General features: G+C 46.3%; 1 protein-coding gene and 1 long non-coding RNA gene across 26 annotated transcripts in view; one reads left to right on the top strand and one right to left on the bottom strand.

The window, feature by feature from the left end:
• The window catches only part of FBRSL1 (fibrosin like 1), a 518,655-nt gene that overhangs the window by 125,352 nt on the left and 368,241 nt on the right, over positions 1 to 25,062 (bottom strand). The gene's annotated exons all lie outside the window — the stretch shown is intronic.
• Positions 1 to 25,062, top strand: part of LOC308179180 — a 63,562-nt gene that overhangs the window by 17,888 nt on the left and 20,612 nt on the right. Inside the window, exon 2 of the long non-coding RNA XR_013940205.1 lies at positions 1 to 25,062. This exon is cut by the window's left edge and continues 16,575 nt beyond it; it is cut by the window's right edge and continues 20,612 nt beyond it. This is a non-coding gene — a long non-coding RNA (uncharacterized lncRNA).

Here is a 25,062-nt window from a genome sequence, read left to right as displayed (position 1 = left end):
CCTGTTGCGGTGACGTAAAGCCTAGGAGATATTTTGGGGTCACCAGCTATCTCATATAGGCAACATCTGGCAAAACCATCCAGCGGCAATATGGATACCAGCCCCAGGAAATACTGGTACGCATGCTGCAGTGGCCAGAGAAAAGTACAGCATTCTGGATTTTATTTAAAAATAGAAAAAAAAAACTTTTTTTTGCAAGTGACATATCCACAAACAGCGGCGGAGACTGGCTGGCGCAGGCAGTGATAGATGAGGACTTGCGCTCGCTCTCAGAAGCATGGGAGAGAATAGTTTTTTGTGTTAGGAGTTCATTACGGCTTCAGCCCTCCTACCGCACCGCTTCCTCTGAAATCAGAGGTAAGATTAAATCTGTTGTAGCGCAGCGCTCCGTAATGGCTCTGACAGACGTTGTTTTTCCTCGGCCGCACATCTGGGAGTTACCCAGCAGAGCACTTGAAACCAAGCAGGTCAGCTCTTTAGCTGAGTTTCGTGTCTAATCAGCCAGGAAGGCTGAGGCCTCAGGTCACACATGGAAATCACTAGAGCTATTTAAGTCGCCAGAGGTTATTAATAAATCTCCCACTATTTCCTTAAGTAAATAATTGGAGGCCCATCTTTCAAACAAGTTATGTCTGGCCATGTTATGGTACCAATTTTATCCTTCCTTTTTTCCCCTCACCAAGCAGGAAGAACAAATCTCTGGTGACAACAATGGCAAAACTGTGAATTATAAACATCCATGTGTCTCTCATTTGAATGCCTCCTCGAGTTTCCTTGACAGCTGGGGGAGAGAGAGGCTCCGAGGCTTTCACTTGAGCCCGAGCCACCGAAACGGCCCTCGCACAAATGCAGGTTTGTGGGAACGCCGCTTGCTCAGCTGCGCTTCGGAGGAGGCGTGGAGCAAGGGGAAACGCGAGCCCCGCGAGCTCCGGGAGGAGCCGGCAGGTAGCTGGGCTCAGGGCCTCCTGGGCTGCCGGGAAGGCAGGCTGGAGAGGCCTGACCGTGAGACAGGGCTGGAGCTGAGGCTCCGGGGTGCTGGAAGGAAGAAAAGTGCAGGGGGCGGGATGGGGTCGGCCACGCTGCCTCCTTTGGAGGCCATGCACCAGCACGGGGCTTAGCTGAGCGCAGAGGACCACATCCAGGCCTGACGCACACGAATCCTGTGAGACCCGCAACTGCTCGGCCCCGGGCCAAATTCACCCACAGCCACAAAAACCCAGCCCTGCCTTTCCGGAGACCCCAACCCCTTCTGCATACGTTGCTCTTTCAACTTCAGAAATAACGGGCTGCTTTATTTTCACTGTCATTGCACCAACCAAGGAAGACGTGCATGTGGTGACGCGCAGAGAAATCGAGGGCAGCCCTGGGCTCTGCCACTGCCAGAGCAGCACCGCAGCAGCGATGCTCTGCTGGTGCCACCTGAGGGGAAAGGCAGGGCAAGCTACTGCCTTTGATATCCCTCCTGCTTACCCCAGCTCACATAAATACGACCAGAGACAGCTCCCGCCTGCCCCTGCGCACGCCGAGCCACTGCACCAAGCTCCTCGCAGGCCCCCGAGATATTTATGGTGGCTGCGATAACCCCGGCGCATCTCCCAGCTGCCAGAACCCTCCCAGAGCCGCGCTGAGTTACGAGGTGTCTTTGTTTGGACTTCTTTCCAGATGATGCAGAGTCTCTGGCATCAGGAATACAGAATGGGTGCTTTAAACGGAGCAAAGTCTACACACGAACATCTGTCTTGTGCATAGAGATGTACAGAAATATATCTGTTCCAGTGCAGCAAGTACTCTAAAGTTTGCCTCTAAACAAAGAATATCGGCTCCGGCTTTCAAGTCATGCCAACAAAACAGCAGGTTAATAACCATCACAACCTTCACACAAATGGAATTATTTTCAATTGGTAGTAAAGATTTTTTTTTCCTGCATTTATCAAAAACTGGAGAATCTGCTCCTCTCACAATAGCACGCTGTCTTCAATTTGTTATTCAAAACCAGGTGGTATTTGAAGTGTGTTTTCTGTCTTTACCTCGCTCTTGCAAAGTTTAATGCCTTGGACCTAAAATCCAGTCGTTTAGAGACAGGATCCTCCTTATAGGATCTTTGATTTCTTAGCAGGGGCTATTGACTTAATTCACTGCAACTTTAGGCCCAAACCTCCCTCGAGCTGTAGCCAGGTGCTGCCAAGGCTCGCTGTGCAAGTGAGCAGCACTGCGGTGCAATGCCCTGCGCCTGCAAGCGGGTGGAGGAAGAACGCAGCCCGACCTCTGGGCTTTAAAGCACCTATTTCCTTTAAAACACCCATTCCATGAGGGCTCCCGGGGCAGGCTGACGAATATCCCTGCTGCCGGCAGCACAGTTTTGTCCACAAAGCGACACGGCGTGCGGCTGGGGGATGCGCGGAGGTGCCCGGGCTGGCACCCAGGCATCACTGATGCGGGCACTGGAGGGAGTTGCTTGCCAGTCCTCCTGGCAGAACTAAAACTGCTACAGATGGCAACTGCCAGCAGGGAAGCAACAGCAAAAACAGAGGAATTCATGGCAGAAATTATGGAGAGAAAAAAAGCATTTCCAATGTTCCCATTTCATCTTCCCAGCTAAAGGAAAACCTGCTATCAAGTGACCAAATGAACAGCTCTGCTAAAGCCGATGGTGAAAATCACTCCAGTGGAGCACCTTTAATTAAAAATTACCACGCAGCGTGCTTATGCAGACAGTACGCATGCACAATACACGTATTTGTTTGTAAAGATCTGGGTGCACCAAATGAGTGACATTATTTATGCATCTGCGTATGTCTGTGGCTGTGCCTCAAGCGCTACGCTGAAGACACGCAAGGAACCAAAATCTGTGGAATTTGCACATTTTCCTTTCTGCCTGACAGAAGGAGCCAGGTAAAGATATTCACTGCCCTACCTGCTTATGAGGGCAAAAGTAGGGAGTGGAAAAGGAAAAAAAAGAAGAAAAAAAAATGCAGCAAGCAGAAACACTTAAAATGAGTTACTATGTCTGGTCACTCAATCCTTTAAGCCCTGCCAACACTTTTCTGTGATTAGTTAGTAAATCTGACAAGGCCTGCGTTTGTTCACAGCTTATTGACAGAACTGTATTGATAAAGCAATATCCAAGCCTGGGGAAAGAAAGCCCACAATCTCATTTTACTTTCTCCAGTCTTTATTGCACAAAGGTGTTTTTTGCTGGATGAATTCATTTTCCTTGAATTTTCTGAGAGTGCAGCTCTTATATCATTGCTTAATAATTATTTATCAACTGGGTAGGTATTAAACATAGGAGAGGAAAAACATGCCACAAATTTATTTGTGCGGATTTCTGCCCTGACGATGCAGGGACATTTGTTCGGAGTTCATGAGAGACAGAACAACTGGGGCTGCAGGGATTTTAATTCCTGTGGCCCCCAGGGACAGCCCGTGCTTTCCTGTTCCCGCTGCCCCACTCCTCCCCAGCTTCTTTCCAGAACCCGCCTCTGCCTCCCCTGGAGGTTTGTGTCACAGCCATCGCGTCCTGGATGAGACTGCTGATGGGGTCCCTTGGGGACCCATTAGTGACGCTCATAAATTAGCCAGATGGGGTTTGCTCTGACCAGGGCTGCAGAGGGTTGGCTCTGGAGGGGAACCGGGGCTCCCACGCCACACAGCGGGACCTGACCGCCACACGAGTGCGCAGGATAAATATTCAAAGATTAGGGCCACTGTGATGTGAAAAAGTAGGAAGGAACAGGATTAAAAATAGGAATGGTTTCGTATTAGTAACCCACATACTAGTGGAGCCTAATTGCAGCATTTCACATCCAGGTGAATTTCACAAGCTTGATAAATCCGGACTGTCAATAAAGAAGTAGCCGTGTGGGATTGCTCGATATTTTCAAACCAAAATCAGGGGGAAAAAGAAAAAGCCTTTAAATGCTCTTGCTGTAGTGCAAAGACATCTCACGGGAGTGCAGCTGATGTCTAGGGGCTGACCACAGAGCTTGGACCCAGGAAACCATGAGGCTGAAGCCTCCCATTCCCATGGCTGCCCTTCTCACCTGGAGGGAGCATCATAGCAACTCTTGCTTATCTCCCAGCGCTGTATTAATAAGTAAACTAGTGAGAACCTACAGATGCCACAGGTGCTCTGAAAGGATCAGTTCATGTATTAATGACTTTCAGAAAACACGGAGGCAACACTACACCTGTATCACCCTGGGCTTTTGCACCCCTCACTCGATGGTGAAGTTGGAGGAAGGATTCACCTCTGGGCGTGTGTTTGCAGAAACCACTCGAGGCGTTTGCAGTGGGTGCTGCGGTGTGGCAGAGCTCAGCACAACTCTCCCTCCCCGTGCCTTGCTTCCCCAGGGACATATCCCCGTCTGGCTGGCTGCTGAGAATTGCTGACTCCGTCCAAGGAGCAGCTCTGCTCCGACAGTGTCTTTTTGGAGCGGGGTCACGGCGTGCTGGAGGCATGACTCAGCCGTGCCGAGGTGCCGCAGCTCCCGCTGAAGCCAACTGGGGTTGCAGCCTCACAATTCTCATTTTGACTGTAAACAAAGAGCCTGGCCCTCTGCGGGAAGGATCTGGGGATGGCTTATTGTTAGAGCTGGATGCTGGAACTTACTGCTGTGGCAACACTTTGTTCTGCATCAAATGCCATTTCATAACATAATCATCTCAACCCCATTGCAATCAAGGATGATGCTCCATTCAGGAGAGTTTTTAACTGTTCGTCAAATGATGTTTTATAATTGAGTTATCTCCAGTCTAGTCTGCTGCTTCATGCACTGTTGGGTTGGACAGAAAAAAGGAGAAAAATGCAGCTGGAATGTAAGAGCATGTAGCAGCACAGTGGCACGAAAACCAGCACGTGTCTTCTCCTTTGCAGCCATTTCTGAACAACATACACCAGAATTTCCTCAGCTTTACCAGCTTTTCGAAATCCCTTCACATTTGGAACTGAGCTTCTTTTCCTGAAGGAATTCATCATTATAGTAAAAGACCCAATACTCTTGCTCTTTAGAAAACTCCGAGAATGGAGATTCTTGGAAGTGAAAAGTCTGGTTTTGTCAAAGACTTGCCGTGACTCTGGACACACATCGAATTGCAGTTTCCAATTAAAAAAAAAAAAAGGCAAAGCAATATAGCAAGTTGGTGTCCCCAAATTTCTGGATATGCTTCACCTCTCTGGTCCACCTTTCAGAGGAACTGAGCATTTGCAAACCCTCCTACAGTCACGGCAATATTGAATGCTCACAACTTTTGCACCGGGTATTTCAGAGGACATTTCTTCAAAATTAATCTCTGCACCTCACTTGCATCATTGTTTCATGGCAATGTTCACAGAGGTCACATCGGAAATAAGAGATTTACTCCATTATTAATACCCATGGAATATTTGCAATTGCAGGAAGAAGCCCTATGCTTTAAAAATCAACTGCTGAATACTGCTGTGCTTGCATTGTTTCCAGTCGATGCAGAACCATCCCCACAGATGATGATCTACTCCATGGGCAATCACAAATCCCTCTCTATAACCTGTGGCTATAAGTACAGTTTTGTGGAGTGACAACCAAAGCAAGATGTTTATTTGAAGTGCACAGACGATGGAAGCAAGGCAAGAAGAAAGTAAGAACAGTGCAGCTTAGGCACAGCTTAGGCTCCCTTGTATTTCTGCTCAGGCCACCCTATGCTGCCTTGGCTGCACAAGAGGATGCAACATGAGTACAAACACAGTTTCTGTTATCTGTTATCTCAGAGTGCCATAGTAGCCATGAAATGACCTTTAGTTTAAGTGAGCACCAGGCTCTGCATGCAAAAGAGTTGTCTTTTTGACCAAGAGGGCTATTAATTAAACCCTGGAACAGTTTCCTAAGGGGCTGAAGAAGCTGCCATTCGGTACACTTAAGGCTGAATTGCACAAGAACTAGGAAATATATTTAAATAGGAAATACTATCTTGTCAGCAGGAAGGATAAAGTGACCTAACACATGTTCTCTAACTCTAATTTTTGTGAATACCTGCAGCTTAGAATTTACGTTTGCTGAAAAGGGTCAACCACAAAGCTTTTGTTGATGATGGGCACTCAGCTTCTGCTGACAAGAGAATGCTGGTTCCCGAAAAAAGGAACAAGTTGATCCAATGAGAGTTTCTTACTGATAAAATCCTATCTGTTCTGGTGTTTGGTCTTTCATTTATATTTTGTTTCTAACTCTCTGCCTTTTCCTACATCCTTTGTTGACACAACTATGCCGCTCCAAAACGTAAATAGTTCACCTCCAACGAGGCCGTACCCACGCACGAGACCAAATAGACACGGGCAGTGCTCACCCAGCACCGCAAACCAGATCTGATCGTGAAATGTGCCAGGTCACCGTCATTATACGCACAACTACAAGCTCTGCTTATAACAATAAATATTCACTAATCAGGAACATGCTTACTCGAAATGCTAGGAGGAGGAGAGCTGCAGAGGGGAGAAACGTGCCCCTTTTATTTTCGTAATTTCTCTCAAGCCATGACATATCTATGCAGAACACATTTTCCTACCACATGTGTTGATCTAGAACTAAGCAGGAGATGGATGCTGAAGAGAGCCATTTTCATCATCCCTGGAGAGATTTGTAAAACAAGAGAGAGGGTTTTTTATTCCCCTCGCTCTGAAAGAGGCATTGGCTCCTTTCCACTTCCAATTTCACCATGGCTGCACACGACTAAACATCCATTTTGACACTAATGCGGAGTGGTGCTCTCTGCTAGGTTGGGTCAGCCAGCTCTCCTGCCTGACTGGCCAAGTGATTGTAAAATCATTAATGGTATATTTTACACCCCATATTTCTTACAAAACATAATTACCAGGGAAATTATTCTTCTTTTACTCCAGGATTTTTTTTTTAATTTTTTTAATTTTTTTTTTTCCAAAGACACATGTGCTCACTCTCTTGTAACAGTCAAAATGAGGTCAGAAACTTGAACATATGTGGCTGTGTGTGCTTTCTCCTCCAACCAGAAATGACAAAGCAGAGTTTGGCAAGGCAATAAAGGAATGGCCACAAATCAGCCAGGATTATCTGACTTCCTTTAAGAAAGCCATAAATTGTTTACAGCAGCATTGGTCTTTAATGGCAGAATGGGGGGTGATGGAGGGGAAAGCTTTAATCTAACAATTTCAACACATTGCCAAAGTCCTTTCCTGTAGTTTACAATAAAAGAACCTCCAAAGCATCTAACAAGTTGGCTGGACTTTTTATTTTCAGGGAAAAGATCCTTCCCATGCTCCCTTCTCCTTCACTACAGAAATAGACCGGAGCATAATGAGGTTAAGTTTTAAAGCATTAAGCATTTGACAAAAATGCTTGCAAAGATTTTAGCACCAGAAAACCTCTGGAGAAACTGGACAGAGCCTGGGATAATACACAGCAGACTCCTCCAAGCTTAATGCACTGGGAATTGGAAGTGCATTAGGATTTTGGCTGCAGCTGGGCTTTTTACGGCCACTGGATTCTCGGCACCACTGTCTCTAATAATACGCAGGTGAGGGGACATGAGGCAGGCAGTTTGCTGTGACTGCTACTCACCGTACACTGCAAAACATTTCCAAACAGGAAAAGGCAGCAGTTAAAAACAAAACTGCCTGAAAACAGAGCCAATCCGCACAACCCATATATGAATTTCCAGCATTGAACCCTCCCTCCCCCTTCAGCACAACTCTACATTCAAGGCTGTTTGGTTTTATCCTTTTGTTCTTGCTTGTCCTGGAGGGCAATTGTGAAATTCAGAACCATCACTGGAATTCGGACAATGAATATTTGCAAAGTTTGAGGGCGCCCATAGTGAGATTTTTGGAGATAGGGTCTGTGCCTCCCGTGTCTCTTTGTATATTTTGCCCTTTGGGGCCAATTCCCAGCTGGCACTGTCGTGCAACATGCATCTAACACAAACAATGCAAGCACTTCCACTGCCTAGAACGGAAATCCCCCAAATCCTTTCCTGCACCTCCTCTGAATATCGGGATCATTCCTGCTGCTGCGCTGTACTTCTCTGGTCACACACATCGTATTTGGGAAATGCATTTCTACTTCAGGAATGATGTAAATAAATATGGTACAGCTCACATGGTTTGAAGAGTTTGTCAACAGAAAACATCCATCCCAGGCTACTGGCTTCTGAGAACTGGAATGCTTCCAAATCTATTTATCTCATCACTTTGTAGAAGCTCTTTCTTCCCTCCTCTTGATATTTCAGAAATTTATTTGCCTCCCATTACAAAAATAAATACAAGTGCTCTCCCTCCCCAGTGCCCAAACAGTAATTAGTTATAATGATTTTATTTATGTTGTGGCAGTGCCTCGGAGCCCCAGACATAGGCTAGGCCCTGATATGGTTATATGTTTATAATCTCTCCTCTACATGCTACTTAACAGCACACTGCTAGAAAGCCAGTAAAAGCAAATTCTTAAAGTATCATGAAGGAGGCTGCCAGCAAAGTCTCCCAAAGCTTTGGATAAAAACCCTGAGCATTTGAGTGGTTCCCCATACTGCAAACTGGAGCTCTAGCAAGAGCCTGTCAGCCTAGCTGATCTTTTTTTTGTTTGTTTAGCTGAAAACAAACTCACGAGGCTGAAGCAGAAAAAAGCAAATGCACAGTGTTTTGAGGGCAGGAGGTAAACCATTCCTTTCTTGAAAAGCTTTTCTTTAATTATTAAGGCTGAAAAATTACTTGTATTTTCCCACGCACTGATGAGAAAGTTATAGGAAGGAAGGAAACACAGGAAGATCTGAACAGCACAGAAGCACAGGATGAAGTACTTTTATGGATAATTGCCATGTAACTCTCTATTTTGTTTCTGGTGCCTAGATATTACTGAGTAAAACTAATTAGAAATGTAATAGATAAATGTACTCAGAATTCTTCATATCCTCTGAGTGGTTCCAATACCACCCATCAGGGACTCCGCGTTTGCTGGGTAGGCAAATGATTTTCTCATAAAAACTGGACGGCTCTTATCATGGCTCATTTTCTCCTTTAACCTACACTATTATTGCTCCTCCTCCTCCAAAGTGAAATTTAACACCCGTCAGCGCTGTAATGATTCCTTAACTGTAGATGCAAGGAAAAAGCACGACAAGCCCCCCCAGACCCTCAACACAGAAGGCAAGATGAGCACAGCTAGTTAGCCCTGTCTCTAATTAACGCGTTTTGCTTTTCCTGCCAGGTGTGGTCCCCATTTCTCACTCGCTGCTTTCCCTCCCCAACAATTTATTCTTCAAAAGCAGAAGCCAGCTACGGAAACAGATCTTGCAAAATGCAAATAATGAAGCAAATCAGTGTTGTTGTTTTTTCTTGCTGCTCAAGAACTTTAAAGACATTTGGGGAAAAAAAAGCAACAAAAAAACCCTAACCAAAACAAAAACCTTTCCACTAAGTAATTGAGTCTGCACTCTTGTATCAGACATTCAATGCTAATTTGGAGTCCTGTCTTATCGCATTACAGACAAACACAAGGCCCCTTACATCAAGTGCAACAAAATAGCTACACTCGGCATTATTAATGAAGTAGATGGATTAATTTCCTATTTATGAGAAGCTAACCAACTGGCTAGCTTGCTGACAGCACTATTAATGATCCTTAATGCCCCACAGGCGGTAATGGGTCCCGCTGGGAGATCTAGGAGCGCTGCAATTTGTATTGAGGATTTAGACATAACAAAAAAAAAAATGCCCTCCTGGGAGCAGGCAGTTGATCAGCGGGCGCCCCAGCGGAACACAGCAGACAAATAATAAATGACAGCCTTGCGATTAAATCAAACCTTCTACTTTAAGTGTTAAAGTGTCTGACTGTCACTAACAATCTAGTGGTTGTTAAAGCCTCCCGGGGCCTCCAGGAACAGACGCAGTGAGCTGGAAGGTAAAAGGGGGGGCGAGCGGCAGTGGCAGCAGCGGGAGCCTTGCTGTCTTGAGCAGGGAAGCTGCATTAAGGTAGGCAGTCAGACAGCGCCGGACGCCGGCTCTGCTCTTTGTGGCACCGCAGACCTGTGGCACAAGATCCCCAAGAGCCTACATGAGCATTAGCAGAAAGGCTGGCTGCAGATGAAACAGCCTGAAGCGTCCACAGTCACCACTCGCCAGCCTTGCCAGCCTGCTTCCAGTGGACGTCAGAGCCCGGAGAGAGGGGTCTCCAGACTCCAGATCACATCCTGGCTAAACGAGCAGCCTTGCCCACTGCTATCTAGGATTTTTGGTTTCCATTCTTACGCCTGTGCCTTTGGGATTGAAACCAGAGGGATGCGTTTTTAAATTCAAAGGGGACAGATTGAGGTGTGAACAGAAGTCTTGGAGGCAGCATGCATTTCGTTCACTCAGTCTTCTTGATAATCACAGCCATCCACACTCTGTCTTCATTATATCTAGTTTCCTTGCTGCCTTGGACTGATCACATCCCGGGGCTGGGTGACAGCTTGGAGAAATCCCAAAGCTTTCTCTTCTGGAGATCGGTGTTCAGAGATAGAGATGAAATGGGCAAGTAGGTGAGACGAACATAAGCACTGAAATGGTCCTTTGCCCGTCACCCTCTATCACAACACCAAAGCAAGAACTGAGGCGTAATGAGTTAAGAAGGCACAAGGCCAATGTTTTGTTCTGACTGGGAAAACCATCTCCCTTCTCTTTGTCGTGCTCTCTCCCAGCCACGATCAAGCATACACTTCTGTCTTCTTAGGTCTTCTCCCACCCCATTTTAAAAAGCCCACTGCTACATATCATTAAGGTTAATAACATGAAGTTTTCAAACAACATTAATCCATCTTTAAAGAAACCTTTGGAAAACCAAGGGGTGTTGGCTGTTGTGTACCTGTCATCTGCAATCATAAATATACATTCTCGTAATGCCAGTCAGGCAGTGTCAGATTCACTCAAGTGTCACTCAAGGTAGATGCTCAAATCAGAGGACGATGAACTTCTGTATCTTGCAGGACAAACCAATACTAAAGAACCTGCTGACAAGCATTCTTTACTTGAGGGCTATATGTACTATTTGCAGATGTCCTTTAAAAAAAAAAAAGTTAACAGAAAGACTGACTGCAGGAGTGTAAGTCACCTGCATTTTTTCCACTAAAAAAAAAAAGAGAAAAAGCTTTATCAAATATTTCCCATAGTAAGAAATATCAAAGGGGAAAAGAGAAGGATGTAAGATGAAGAGTTTCAATGTATCATGTGTTTTTATTAAAAATGAAAAGATCAGCCACAGTTATGTGGTCGTGGGTGAATTGCTAGAGACTCACTTTCAGAAATGATTTCACTATGACCACAGTGAAATTCAACTTCACCTTCTTCTGTAAATTTCAGAGTTACATCAGTACAAAATTAGCACCAGTGAAACCAGAATTCATGCTGCACATGTGCGTGTTCATGCATACCTACTTCCTTTGGGAAACAGCACACCAAATACACATTGTATCTACATGCACTTACATTAAAATATTTTAGTATATTGATTAACTTGGCCAAAGCAGTACCTGTCAGCTATCAGCAGTCACCCATTTGCAACACCCAGAGCCCCTGTGGCAGAGTTTGGGGTACGAAGGTAGCTCCACCACGCGCTGGGGACGGCAGAGCCTACACGTGCTGCCTATGCTCAAATGGGAGCTCCGTGCTAGTCACTGTCAGCAGCACCTCACATTTGGAAAGAACACCACCTACAACTTACTGCGCAGCACCCATTCACGCTACGGTTCAATCCCATGTTACTGACGAGAAAGATAACGCACTCGCAGAAAACAGAAATGGTCCTTCTGCCTTCCTCCTTGACTATTCCCATGGTCCGGCAAACAGAGCGTTTTCCCTCTACGTGGTTTGTAAAACCTATGCAGAAGACTCCCTGGGACCGTCCCTATAACCGATCACAGGCAAGAGGTGATATCTGGTCTGCTGTCTTGTAAGAAACTGTCCCGCAATTTATGGCATGATCACACCTTGGTATGGCAGCCCGGGAAGAGAGCCATAAATAATCATCTCGGCTCATATATACCAATTTATTCTAATATCAATCCATGTGTGTTTTCTGGCAGAATTAGTCTTTTCTCTTTCTAATCATACAACTTAACAACAGGTCACTGAAGAAAACCCACAGGAAAACAGAGCAGCCAACTGGACTTTCCTCACCTCTCGAGATCTCCAGTAAAGAAGACATAATGGAAAAAATACCACGTGTGACGGGGAGCTACGGCGAGCGCTGGCTGGCAAGAGGCAGCATCTACAGGGCTACGCTTACTGCTCTATCTTTCAGCTCATACAAGCTGCTCTATTATAGCCTCTGGGTGGGGAAGCATGAGTTTTTGAACATCACACGGTAAAAAATAACCGATCTGACAAAACGTCAGTGTGGAGCAGAGCCCTGCCGTGCGAGGGAAGGCAGCGTGCTGCCCCTGCCCTCGGGCAGCAGCCTCGGACCAAGGGCCGAGAGATGCGCCCGGAGGCACCCGCGGGCAGGGGGATGCTGCTGGCCCCCCCCGGAGAATGCTGTCAGGGTTTAAATGTAAAAGGGGGGGTGGTGATTTCTACACTGGCCTGGCTCCATATCAAACAGCACCCGAATTAACGACGCGGCCCAATTAGCGCGAGCAGGACCAGGCAGCATTGGGGAAGTCTTGGATGGTGCATCTATAGGAGGGCCGGCTCAGCCAGTAACCGCCTCTGCGTGGCTGTAGTGAGGACCAGATTTTTGATAAGGGGCAACTCTGTACATCCCCTTTTTGAGGCTATTTAGGAGCTCCTGTTTCTCCTGGAAAAGACTGCCCAGTTTTGCCGTGGATGACAGACGTCCACGACCCTCCGCCAAGCAGACCACAAAAGGTGGGGCTGTATGTCCATCAGACGACAATAAAAAGTCACTATCTACAGAAAAAATGCTCTTCCTAAGGTGTCTTCCTCCCATTCACCCCGCAAAGAGTTAAGGCACACTGCTAATTTGTTTAGCCTGTCCTCTCCTGTCTTTCTAGTGCTGGCATAAAATTGGCTCCTGAGCCTTGTTTGCTTGATCACGCTTCCCCTCCTCCAGCCTGTCCTCACCCCCTGCACCTCCCCACTGCTTCGCCCCCACCGTCCTCGCTCGGGTGGGGAAGGCAAAAATAATAGTGACAGCCCCCACGGGAAAGCCAAGAGGCCCTTGCAAAGTGCACCGCGAAAATGAACGCGCCTGCTCACTCATCACATTTCGCATTCGTTCTGCCACTCGCTGTCAAATTAAAACGTGGCCAACAACTCATTTCTCCTGCTCTCACAGTTACAAATTAGTCCATTAAGCTGTCTGCAGCAAGCCTTTTTTCCTCTTCCCAGTAATGGCCTCCGAGAATTCCTTCATAATCGCCAAGTCCTCCTGGGATGCCCACCGAAAGCAGATGGAGAAGCTCCCGGGTAATACGAGGCACTTTTTAATGACACAACATGCTGTGTTTTTTTTATTTTTTATTTTTTATATCCCTGTTCTCCCTTCATCATCTTTCCCCCTTTCCTGCTTTGTTCCACCAGGATGATTAGGAATAAAAAAAATAAATAAACGAAAGAGGAGTGAGGAGATGGAGCGGAGGGCACCGGCACAGAGGCTGACAGCTACAGGAAGGGGTGGGGTGGGGAGATCAGCTTCAGCTCCCTAATTAAAACCTCCTAATTGAATTATCTTTATTGAAAAATTAGATCTTCCATTGAAAGCTTACAGATCTGGAAGACAGATGACCAAGTCCTCCTGTAGATGACTTATCTGCTTCCCCTCCTCACGCCGTGGCTGCACCAGGCCGGCCCTGTCGCACCGCTCCTGGCAGAGCCGGCTGCCTAGTGCACGATCCCCTCTCTTACGGGATGTTCTGGAGCCAAAGGGACTCGAGTGTTATTAGCAAGTAAAGGGCTAGCATCAGCTGGGAGTTGCCTTTATTTATTTAAGAGTGTCTTATAAAGCTCCAGCAGTCTGTCCCCGCAGGTGGTATGGGGAGGGGGCTGCTGGCCCCAGCGCTGGTCAGGGCCCTGCAGCCCCACAAAGCTACTGCATATAGGAACACGGCGTTTAAGGCAAGGCAAACGTTTTCTGTGCATTGATGATGTGCCGAAAAAAACGATACTGCCTCAGTGCAGCCAGCTGGTATCCCCGCTGCAGTTTAAATAACACCAGCTACAGTGAAATCCCCTGGCCGTCTGCTACCCCTAACTGTCCCGGAGCTGCTGCCGCCGAGCGGCGCTGCCCACCTGCAGCCCATGCAGCAGGCGATGACCGTGGTGGGTGCCTGGACCGGAGCCTGGCAGTGCCAGGCCGGGACCTGCTCTGAGCACCCAGCCAGGGAGCTCAGCACCACCACCGGGCACGGCTCTGAGCGGCATCACCGCCCCGAGCCTTCCCTGGTCCTCCCCTCCCAGGTTCCTCACCCGAACAGCGCTCGGCCTCTACTGCCAAGCTGATGTTACTTGGTGGTCAAGAGAAAAGAGGTTGAATTTCAGCCCCAACCTTGGCAATTCATCTCTCAGATTCCAGCTGGCCTTTTCTGGAAGCCTCTGGAGACAGAGGAGAAATTAGAGGTGGCTAGGCAGAGGAGGAAGAAACAAGGAGAAGTTCTTCCTGGTGGAAACCACAGCAGTCACAGACACTGGCAATAATTGTTTTCATCGAACCTCCAGAAGGTAGAAAACCTGAGTCACTCTGCCCATTTGCTTACCCCTTCCTCCCCACCAAATCAGAATATCTGCTTCAAAGTGGTAAGGCTGAAAACTAACTGAACAAATACAGTCTGGGGTCTTTTAATTTGCTCGCTGACTTTGCAGAAGGGTGGATCCTATTGCCATGTCTCTGAAGCAACTGCACGAGTTAATTCCTTTCACACGGGTTAATTTCCTTCACACGAAAGTCAAAATTCCTTTTCTCATTGCAGAATTCCAGGAGCTGTGCCTTTAAGGAAGCATTTTGCAGAAAAAAATTACCAGATTTGGTGACACCACAGCAATCCCTCTCCAGCCTCCTCCTCCCACCTCACATAAAACTCCAGGCTCGGCCGTGAGTGACAGGCACGCCGCGCTCACCCCATCCTGGGGAACAGCCAAAGCATTCCTGGATCTTATTGCTAGACAGGCTGCGATAAGGCTGTTTGCGTGGCTCTGCACCCCCCAGGCAGGCAGCAAGAGAAATGAGAAAGGCAGGAGCAGCGGGGAGGACGGAGGCCTCTCGCTACCTTACAGAGATGCCGTGTGCCAAAGGGAGAGGTCCTGGGGAGGAGCTGTGCCATGAATATGTGTACTTCGAGGTGGGGAGGGGAAGGAATCAGCCCGTTTCCTGGAAGTGAAGAAAAGTTGGCCGTCTTTGCAGAGTCTGAGGCCAGCTGGGAAGACAGAGGTGTGATTCAAATTTTTGTTTAAAGAAAACCCACTCCAAGTGGCAGAAATGTCCCGAAAAAACCCACCCCACGAAACTTACCACCCAACGCCAACCTCAAACCCGAAGTCCTGTGCTAGGAGAAGAAAAAACCAACTTTCTCTAAACACGGGCGAGCCAATGTGAATAAAATATGGCATCCGTGTACCGTAAATTATTACTTGAGGAAGAAAATAGTCAGTTTTTCTTTGAACGTTAGTATACAAATATTCCCACTGGCAGAACAAAAAGGGGAGGACGACTTCAAGCAGATCACTGCACTCCTGGATTTTGTTATCACTATCTGCTCATTTATCCTCTTCTCACAACATAAAGACTTCCTGATTGTATTATATTTATAGAAAATATGAGACAACCTCCCTAGGCTTCCCCATACCGTTCTTTTCTGTTCTTCACAATAAATTATGTGAAAGGAAAGAAGCAACCTTTTATCTTCCCTATTTGTGTGTGCTTTAGACAAAGCTATCAGCTACAAGAAATCAGCTACTAGCTAGAAATGCCATGGGGCTTAACAGAAGGTGAGGGAAATACGTAGGCATACGCGGCGAAGGCTTGGCACGAGGAGCAGAGCACCCACCCATGTGGGCCCTCACTGTGCTGCACATCACCCGCTGAAGGAGGCCTGCACCGGCAAGGGAGACGTTAAAACAAACTGAATGGCATTCGCAAGGAGGCCTGCGAACTCCTCTCTGCATTTCTGTCGCACCATCGTCCGGAAGTATAACGAGAAGGGACACGCTGTTGGAAATGCTAGTTCAAATGAAAAAGGAAGCTAAATCACTGGAACTTGGCTTATCCAGATGCTATAATTTCTTTTCAGTGTACCTGCCAGACCCAAAATTGCACGTAAAATCACAGTTAATCAGCTGAGGTCGCTTTCACTTTCTGCAGAAGTCGAGTTAACACCTTCGCCCTGACCATACAAGAAAGATTTAGGTTTGGTCGTTTGTGACAGCCATCCAACTCGCATGCAGCTCTACAGCAGTCGTGCACACAGATCTATCTGCATACACAGTTTTGTAACCATCTAAAACATCCCCTTGAAATAACCTTGAACCTACAGCATATATACAGTGTACATGCACAGCTATAAAGGCATGCGTAAGTTCAGCAGTACCATTAGAAAAAATATGGCAATATAGTAATGCTTCAGTTAAGAATCAAAACTCCATAGCTTATAATTTTACTTCACTACTTGGGGCAATTTCTGAGAAATACTGTAGTATTTTTAACAGCACATATACGAGAGACCATATACACCGCTGCTGGCCGCTGGTTTCCATAAATCTTTCAAAACCAATATTTATGCTCCCATGAAGGAGTGCTGGCTGCTTATTTTCCATCTCCGTAAAAGTGGTCAGATCAATAGTTCTGTGTATGTTACTTGGAAACATGTCACAGCAGCCTCTAAAACCTCTTTTTCCTTTGTCTGAAATCGATTTCTGTAATATGCAAATATTAAGAAAAAGGAAGCTTTAAGTTTCCTCTTAGGATCCTTTGTGAACCCTTCAGAATCCAGACACCACCACGACGGAAAACGAAACCCCTGCCGGCAGTTTACCGTCTCCCCTGAGCGCCAGCCGCTCTGTGATCGTAACACTTTGCTCCAAGCTATGAAATCCCAAAATTTGCATATTCTTCACTTTGGGATTGTTGCAGCATAAAGCTGAACACGGCAGAGCCGCCTGCCCGCACAAACAACCCTCTCCTCCCACAGCCTTGCTCCCTCTGAAGATGACAAAAAGAGGAGGAGGATTTCCACTGCCCTCCTATGCCAACGCAAAGATAACGCCGCTCGCTCTCCTGCTTTAGATGTTGCTGTGCACCCAATTCTTTAGTTAATATGCAGGATCAAGAAAATAAAACTTCTGTTATGGAGTCTTACTTCGAGAAGGAGCAAAGAGACATGCTATTCACTGGAGCTTTTTGTGAGAGACTTTATCCCCCCCCCCTCCTTTTTTTTTTTTTCAGCACAGCTTGAGCCCTGAAGCTTTTATTTAAAAAAAAAAAAAGGGAAAAAGAAAAAAAAAAACAAACCAAGCAGTGTACAAAAGTGGGGGGAGTAGAGAAGGTTTAACAAGCTCCAAGTCATAGATTATAAGCCGCTGCTAAAAATTTATGGCTGTTTGGATCTTTGCCACACTGAACAGATTGGCAAGCTGATCAGAATCGCAGCAGGCTGCCTAATGAGTCCCACACAATTTTTCACCCCATATTTTTCCAATAAAAAAGCAGTTAAATACCAACCGCAGCCACAGCAGAGCCTGCCATCTGGCTGCTTTTTTCTCCAGCCATCATTAAAATGGTTCTTGGCAGTTTACACCTCGCTTTTTTCTGTACAGATGTGGAACGAATTTTCTGACAACCCTTGGATGAAACAGGGGGCTTTATTGAGCTTTACAGATTAACTGCCTAACTTCTGGTCCTAATTTTAAGTGTCTTAGCGCACCGGAGGCATCATTTTAAGTGAGCTAATTGTAAGTATCTGAGCCCACCAGCAATATTTGGTGAAGCTGAGATGCAAAAAGCAGCATTTCAGGGAGTGATGTAGCCCATGCCACCATGGTCACCAGCATCTGGCCCACGCTATGAGTTTGGAGGGATAAAAAATTATAACTGTAATGAGAGCATTCAAAACTGTCTACAGAGGAAACCAAGGAACTATGGCTGAAACCCATTTATTGCGGCCAAATGAATACGAGCAGCTATATTTTTTATTCTTCGCTGCCCCTGTTGTCCCCAGCAGCAGCTCTGTCGGCCGGGGAGGAACACTGCCCTGTGTTTGTGGTTGCTGCCTGACCCAAGCAGCGGAGCAAATCTCCATCCCCGAGTGTCTGCTTGGATGCAGTCGAGCCACGGGGACACTTACTTGAAAGTAGCTCAACTCACCTCTCCATCCCTGGAAGAGGATCCTGAGCAGAGGGAAAACAAAGCTGATCTGGGGGAGGGGGGATAGCTGGGGCGCAGGGGGAGCACAGTTATTCTGGGCACAACAAAGAATGTTTACAATCAAGTTTTGAAATGAGAAATGCAAAGCAAGAATCTTTAGAAACCTAGAAAGATCAAAATATAGCTAAAAAGCCCATTTAAAACCTATTTTAAAAAGAGGCAGGACAGGCTGGAGATGCATACATTTGGCTGAACGTCTACTGATAGTTTTAATGTGGTCTCCAAGTCAGGGCAGTCTGGGTGATGGCAACAGCAGGGCAACCAGCTGAAGTGCAGTTCAGATGCTCCAAAACACGCTTCAGCCTATCCCTAATGACTTGTCAAGACCACAAAAGAAGCAGGGGAAGTGCAGGGAGCGGAGCCCAGGCCCTCCGAGAGCAAAGCCGGAGGTCTGTCAGACCCCTCTTTCTCTCCAAAAAGCTGACAAACAGCAGCAGTACATCAAGGAGGCTTTTCATCATTTTGCTTTCCTTCACATGCCTAACACAGATTATTACTTAATGCCAATCATCTTATAATGACCAGTGGATTTAAGAAATGAATAATTTATAGGAATGTTGATAACATTTATTTGTTTTCAGCCAGGACTTTACAGCATCATAGAAATGCAGTACAGAAAGGGACCTTAAAAGGTCAGTCTAGACCCCCTGCTCTGAAAGAGATTATGCTGGAGATTATGTGCATAATAATGTAAATGACCCTATAACTGTACTCCAGAATCAACATTTTCATTAAGAAAGATATTGCCCTTGTAATCCTACGCGTTGGGCAGATAACCTTCACAGCAAGTTGATGCAACCCAAGCCTGGCATCAGGCAGAAACGATGACCCTGGGCAGCACGGCTCTGTGCAGCGGGCGTTTCTTCAGAAATTACCCAGCACTGGCTGGAGGTGGCACAACTGGCTGACGTGTAACAATAGCTTTAATTAACGTATGCTTCTAAGACCGTCCCAAAAGGGTGGCAGTTCTGGGGGGAAGGGAACAGCAGGCAGGCACGTGAAGCTGCGGGTTGGTGTGATGGAGAGAATGGATTCCACGGTCGTGCTCCACTGTTGAAGTCTCCCTTGGCCACCAAACTGTGATGCATCCTATCCCCATTACTGGAAATGGCTGTGCAAATTGCTGACGAAAACAGGGAAAAAAATTACCTCCATCTCTTTAGTGGGTGCTGAAAGCTCCAATTTATCTCCTACTGATCGACCTAAAGCACCAGTTCACCCTAAAAGCACTGATGTACTTTCAGTGCACAATCCTGAGGCAGGCTGCAGACCTCATGGCAATAATAAAAGGAATTGACTTGAGCATCAGTAGTCAGGTCAGGCAGTTCTGGGGTTCCTAACTCTGCAATTTGGGCCTAATGTACAGTGCAGGGTAAAGGACCTTGTTTTATGGCAAAGTAAATTAAAAAATAAACTAATCTGCCAGAGCAACTTTTTGTCCTATTACACTTCTGGTAAATTTTGCTTCGCAGAACCATTACTGTATGGAGAGGTATTCACATATACACACACCGCCTTGACATTTGCACTTTTTTCTATAAACATTTTTACAATATTCCATTACCGCAGAACGCACCAGCTAATAGCCAAATCCCTAAAGCTGCTAACAATCAAGTCTGGCTCAGAGTCGCCTCTGAATAACTTCCATTTCTTCAATGCTTTTGCACAGCAGGATTGCTAATAAACAACCGGGCAGTAAAACTACAAGTCAGCCAGTACTGCCTCTGTCTTCTCCAGTTCAGGGAATTGCTCTAATACAATGTGGAAATATATCCTGTGACCAAGCGGCCTCTGGGAATTCTTACATTTCAGGTTGGGTTGTCTTCATTTGGGTTATTTTGGGATATCCACAAAAATGAGTCCCAATTCCCTTTCCCTTGCTCTCCACCCCCCACAGTCACACACTCCACCAAGCAAAACATTCTAGCTACTTAAATGTGGTCAGGGAATAAACTGTTTCAAGAAAAAAGAAATAGTCTCATCTTAAATGGTTTCCATCCAATCAAATGACTTAGCCCAAAGGCTGAAACGATTTAGCCCTTACACAAGTCTAACACAATAGCGTTTGCATAACTTGAGCTCTCTCCCGCTCTGTCCCAGGGAGACTTTCCAGCCCATAGAGAAGACACAAAGATAATCGGGCATTTGATCCGAGGCAAGTTTTATTCTACTTGGGTGCATCTGAACGGCGGCTCCGGCAGGTTACCTGCATGGTGCAAAGCGCCCGCTGTTTTATGGTGCTGCACTAGCGGGGAGCAGCAGCAGCCGGGGCACCTTCGTGCACCTCTCTCTGCAGCCTTGGGTGCCCTGGGCAGCCCCACGGCGCTGCAGAGCACCCTCACGTTCATGTTTTAGGCTTTCACATGTGTCTTGGCCCTGCAGTGGTTTTTGTTTTTAATTCTTACTATTGCTAAGTCAGTGTAACCAATGCATTGCCTTTACAGATAATGTTGGTACAGCGAGTCTCCAAACTAGCGCTGCTAGTTTTGGGTTTATTAATGATCCTTTCCTCCTCACTTGTTTTAAGAGCTTGTAGCTCAGATTGGAGATTTCGGCTGTAGGCAAAAATATGGTGCAAACCGATCCTAGAGTTTCCACCTTCAATCCTATTAAAAATAAATTCCCTTTATTGCAAAGGTAAAAGAAAATTAACAGTGAAAAAGATAACACACAGCTGAAGGGTATTTTCAAGATATTCATTTTCATTAGAAAAAAAAAAATAAACCGCATTTTCATCCTAAGAAATAAGGCTTTGCTCTTGCAATTAATAAAGCTCAATGCTTCAAATGCATAGGATGCACGCAGAAAATAGGGAAGTAAATAAGCAGAGCGGCTCTGGACTTATAAACAGAAGAGCCAGACTCAGAAAGATAATCACAGAGCCAGCCGTTTGGAAGTCTTGGGGTTATATAGTTCGAATTCTGCATTTATAGGCATCAGCAGGAATTTTGCCAATGACTTAACTGACTTTTATGCTTTAAAGCTAGAATGATCCGTTTTGATTAACTGCTCTGACCTCCTGCACAACACAGGCTTATAGCACGGGGCCAAGATTTCATCCCAAATCTGGACAGAAGAGAGATGCACAACATATGAGTCAGCAGGACAAGCACAACAATTTTAATTTTAAAACGCCAAATCGTGCTGGCAGGGGAAAACAGGATGGGTGATTGACAGTTCTGGATACTGAGAGGTTTCCTGAATTATTGGGAGATACTTGGCTATGTCAAACAAGCTGACTGAGCTAGCTTTCATCTCTTGTTTTTAATTATCTTTACTCTTTTAGAATTTCCTTGTTGTGCTAAAAGTTGTCCTGGTGAAAGCCTCCTACCCAGATCTAATCTTTTTGCTTGAGGCAATTGGGGCAGGGTTATTTTGACATGCAAACGAAGAGGACATATGTTGCATGCAAATGAGAGGGCCACAGCTCAGAGCAAACAGATTTTTCCCCTGCCCCGGGCATTTGTGCTGCTGCTTTACAGGATTTCCTGGGGATCTAGAGCCAGCCACACTTTCCCTCCAAGGTCTCTAACCCCGGCTGCCCATCCGGCCCCTGGGGGCAGCTGTGGGGAGGCAGCTCTGGCTCCCTGGGGTGCAGTGCAGGGACAACCCTCCCACTGGTCCTGTGCTGGAAGAGGCGGGTGCTGGTGCTGCAAGGGCTGAGCTATGCCGAGCAGCGGATCATTGCCTTCAGCCAGGCGGATTTCAGGGACCTGCCTCGGGAGGGCTGGCCCGGAGCCACCATCCTGGGCAGCCTCACTCGGTGTTTGTTGTTCTCAGGTATTGCCATTGGAAAATTGGCTACTGTGTGCGGGCAGTAACTTCTTAATGCTATTTAATACACATTATTGTATTCCCATTGTAAAGGGCCCACACCCTGTTCTGATTCAAGACCTAGATACAGGGTCATTATGGTGCTATAAACACCACTTTTAAAAGCCTGACTATGTATTGACACAGTTTTTTTATAAGTACATAACAGACTCTCAGAACCGCTCTCAAACATCGTGATGACGTTTACACCGGGCTCATGTGTCCCCTGGATGGCATTAATTGAAATAGCGCCGTGAAAGCAAAGGGAAACGTGAAGCAGTGAGGTCTGTGCAGAGTAATTCTGCTTCGGAGATAACAAATCGAGGCAGCTTGGAGAGGAGGCCAGATCCTGCATCCACTCCTACAAATCCCTTGCTCACCAAAATTGTAACAGTCACCCAGGAGTGAATGTTACCCTGGGAAGCATTTGAGAACTTGTCTTTGCTACTAAGAAAAGCGCTTACATTTCAAGACACCCACAAGGTAGGCTAGCCACCCCAGACAAGAGTACTGGCAATCTTACTGCAGGGCTTAAATATCTGAATATTAAAAAAAAGGAAAAAAAAAAAGGAAAAAAAAAAAAAGATGGTCTCATAACACTTGGCACAAACCTCACCATTCATTGCAAGAAATCACTTCTGGCCAAGCTATCCCCACGGGCCCGCAGGGCTGTCAGCACACAGCACAACCAGAATGAACTCGCAGGTCACTCCCTTCGGTGGGGCTGCTCCAGCTGGGATGGGACTGCCGACTGCTGGGGGCAGGGGTTGGCTTTTTCAGGATAAACTAATTATCTCAACATACTTGCCCACCTCCCTAAATAAGGCAGATTTGGAACAGAAGCAGAGGAAGAAAGTCTTACAGATGGTACTGCCACTCGGCAGCTTACAACAAGGCTCGGGTGCCCTCCTGACCTTTGCCGGCTCTCCCCAGAGAGCAGCCCCACAGGCACAGGCAAGAACAAGTCAGATGGGGTCAACAGATGGCTGAGAATATGGTGCACATTAGCACACATTCTTTATGTGCCTGTCTCTGGCCCAGAAAGAAGCAGGAGAGGGATTTGGCCCCAGTACATTCGGCAAAACCATGGTCACAGCGCACTGAAACCTTCACTGGCATCCAAGAGCTATGCGAGCACTGCCAGAGTTAAATATCTCGTTCTCCAATCACTATTGCTTTACTTTTGTGGTTTTGTGAAAGGCACTCCACATTCTCTCAAAATGTGTTAGGAAAAACTCCGATGCATGATTTGAGCACGGGTAGGTGCAGTTGTGCTCCACACGTCAAGCCGTGCATACGGGGAACCTGGTAATCATATAATTTACCTTGACACCTCTCTAAAAAGATATCATTGTCCCTCTAATTTTGATTCCTTGTAAATAATCAATCAATCAATTAGCTAATCTGCTCAAACGTTCCCCCCTCCCCTTTCTGTTTCCAATTAAAAGTGTGAAAGGCAAGTGCAGACATTTACATGACATTCCAGAGGCAAGCGGCGGCAATGGGTATTTTTTCACTGATCTTATCAGGTGCCCTTTAAGCACACTCGGGGTTTCTTGTGATCTTGACTGCTAAGCAATTCTGAGCATTCGTTTTACTCCTGATGGAAGGCATGCCTTTATGGGGCTGCCTTTTGGGAAATTCCTCATCTAGAATATCCAGCAAGCTACCTGGGAAGTAGTATTTTCCTTTCAGAAGCCTACCTGTGCAAGCACGGGGACGTTTTTCTGAAATCCCGAGAATGCGCAAACGGATACTTTCAGGAGCATTCAGGCTTGGCTCAATTTGATGCAACTTTTCTAGAGATAGCAAAAGGCATTTGTCTTACCCGAGGCTAAGCCCCTGCCAAATTTCACATCCTTCCTCCAAAGCATGGAGGCGTGCGAGTTTCTTAGCAAATTACTTGCAAGCGCTTATAACATGACCAAAACAATTATTCTCCCCCATCTCATTTTTTGAGGGAGCCAAATCTTTCTATTTGAACTTTCAAAAGCAAAGGGAATCAGCTGTGGGCAGACACACGACATGGAAATTTTCAGCTCCAACAGCTTAAGTTTGGCAAAGCTACAAACAATTGACAGCAGCCCCGGCAGGGGAAGTGCCAGACGAGCCCAGCGCCAGGCAGGGCTTCCAGCTCCACCTGTAGCCTGGCCATGAGGCACCGCGCTGCACCCGCTCCCCGGTGGCTATTTCTGAGGTCCCAGGAGCTCTGATTTATGGTGTATTGTGTGCAGGTCGCTCACGGTACAGAAGTTGCAAGCTAGGAAGACAAAGCCATACAACCGGGGAGCTTGGCAGCAACAGGCAATGGATCAGCCATGGCTACTCCACCAGACTTGAAGGACTTGTCCATTATTAACAGATTTGGAGCCTGCTTTAGACTTTCAGGTAGCACCTACTGCAATACAGTCTTTATATGTAATGTATATGATATCATCAATTAAAAGGAAATGGAAGTTCCTCAAACTAAAAAATAACAAGTCAAGACAAAAAGCAAACAAAGAAATTGAAGCACAGCGGCACAAAACTGAGCAGCAACTGGGAAGACACAATACTTTCCCCTAAGACAAAACCTTATGCATGTATATTGTATAAAATACTCTTTCAGGAACTAGCCAAAGATGTTTTATTTAAATGAGCACGATCAAGCCTATTATTAATTTTTACCTTTCAGCAAAGGGCAAGGATGTATTTGTTAGTATAAAACATAAGTGATCACACTGCTCTCTGTTTTTCAGGCAGAAGGAGGTGTTGCCTTTTGGTTTACAAATGGCATTGCAGGTATGATGCATTCAACCCCCAGTTTGGTTATTAATTCCTGTTAGCACCAAGGCAATGCCACTCTCACTCATTTGTGCTACATAACCACCTTAATATCCTTTCCATGGCACAATCATTTCACTGG

Source organism: Anser brachyrhynchus, assembly GCF_964034855.1.
Source record: "Anser brachyrhynchus genome assembly, chromosome: 17".
In the NCBI taxonomy this organism is placed as follows: Eukaryota; Metazoa; Chordata; class Aves; order Anseriformes; family Anatidae; genus Anser; species Anser brachyrhynchus.
The sequence above is the reverse complement of the archived record's forward strand: the minus strand, read 5'-3'. Positions and strand labels throughout refer to the sequence as shown.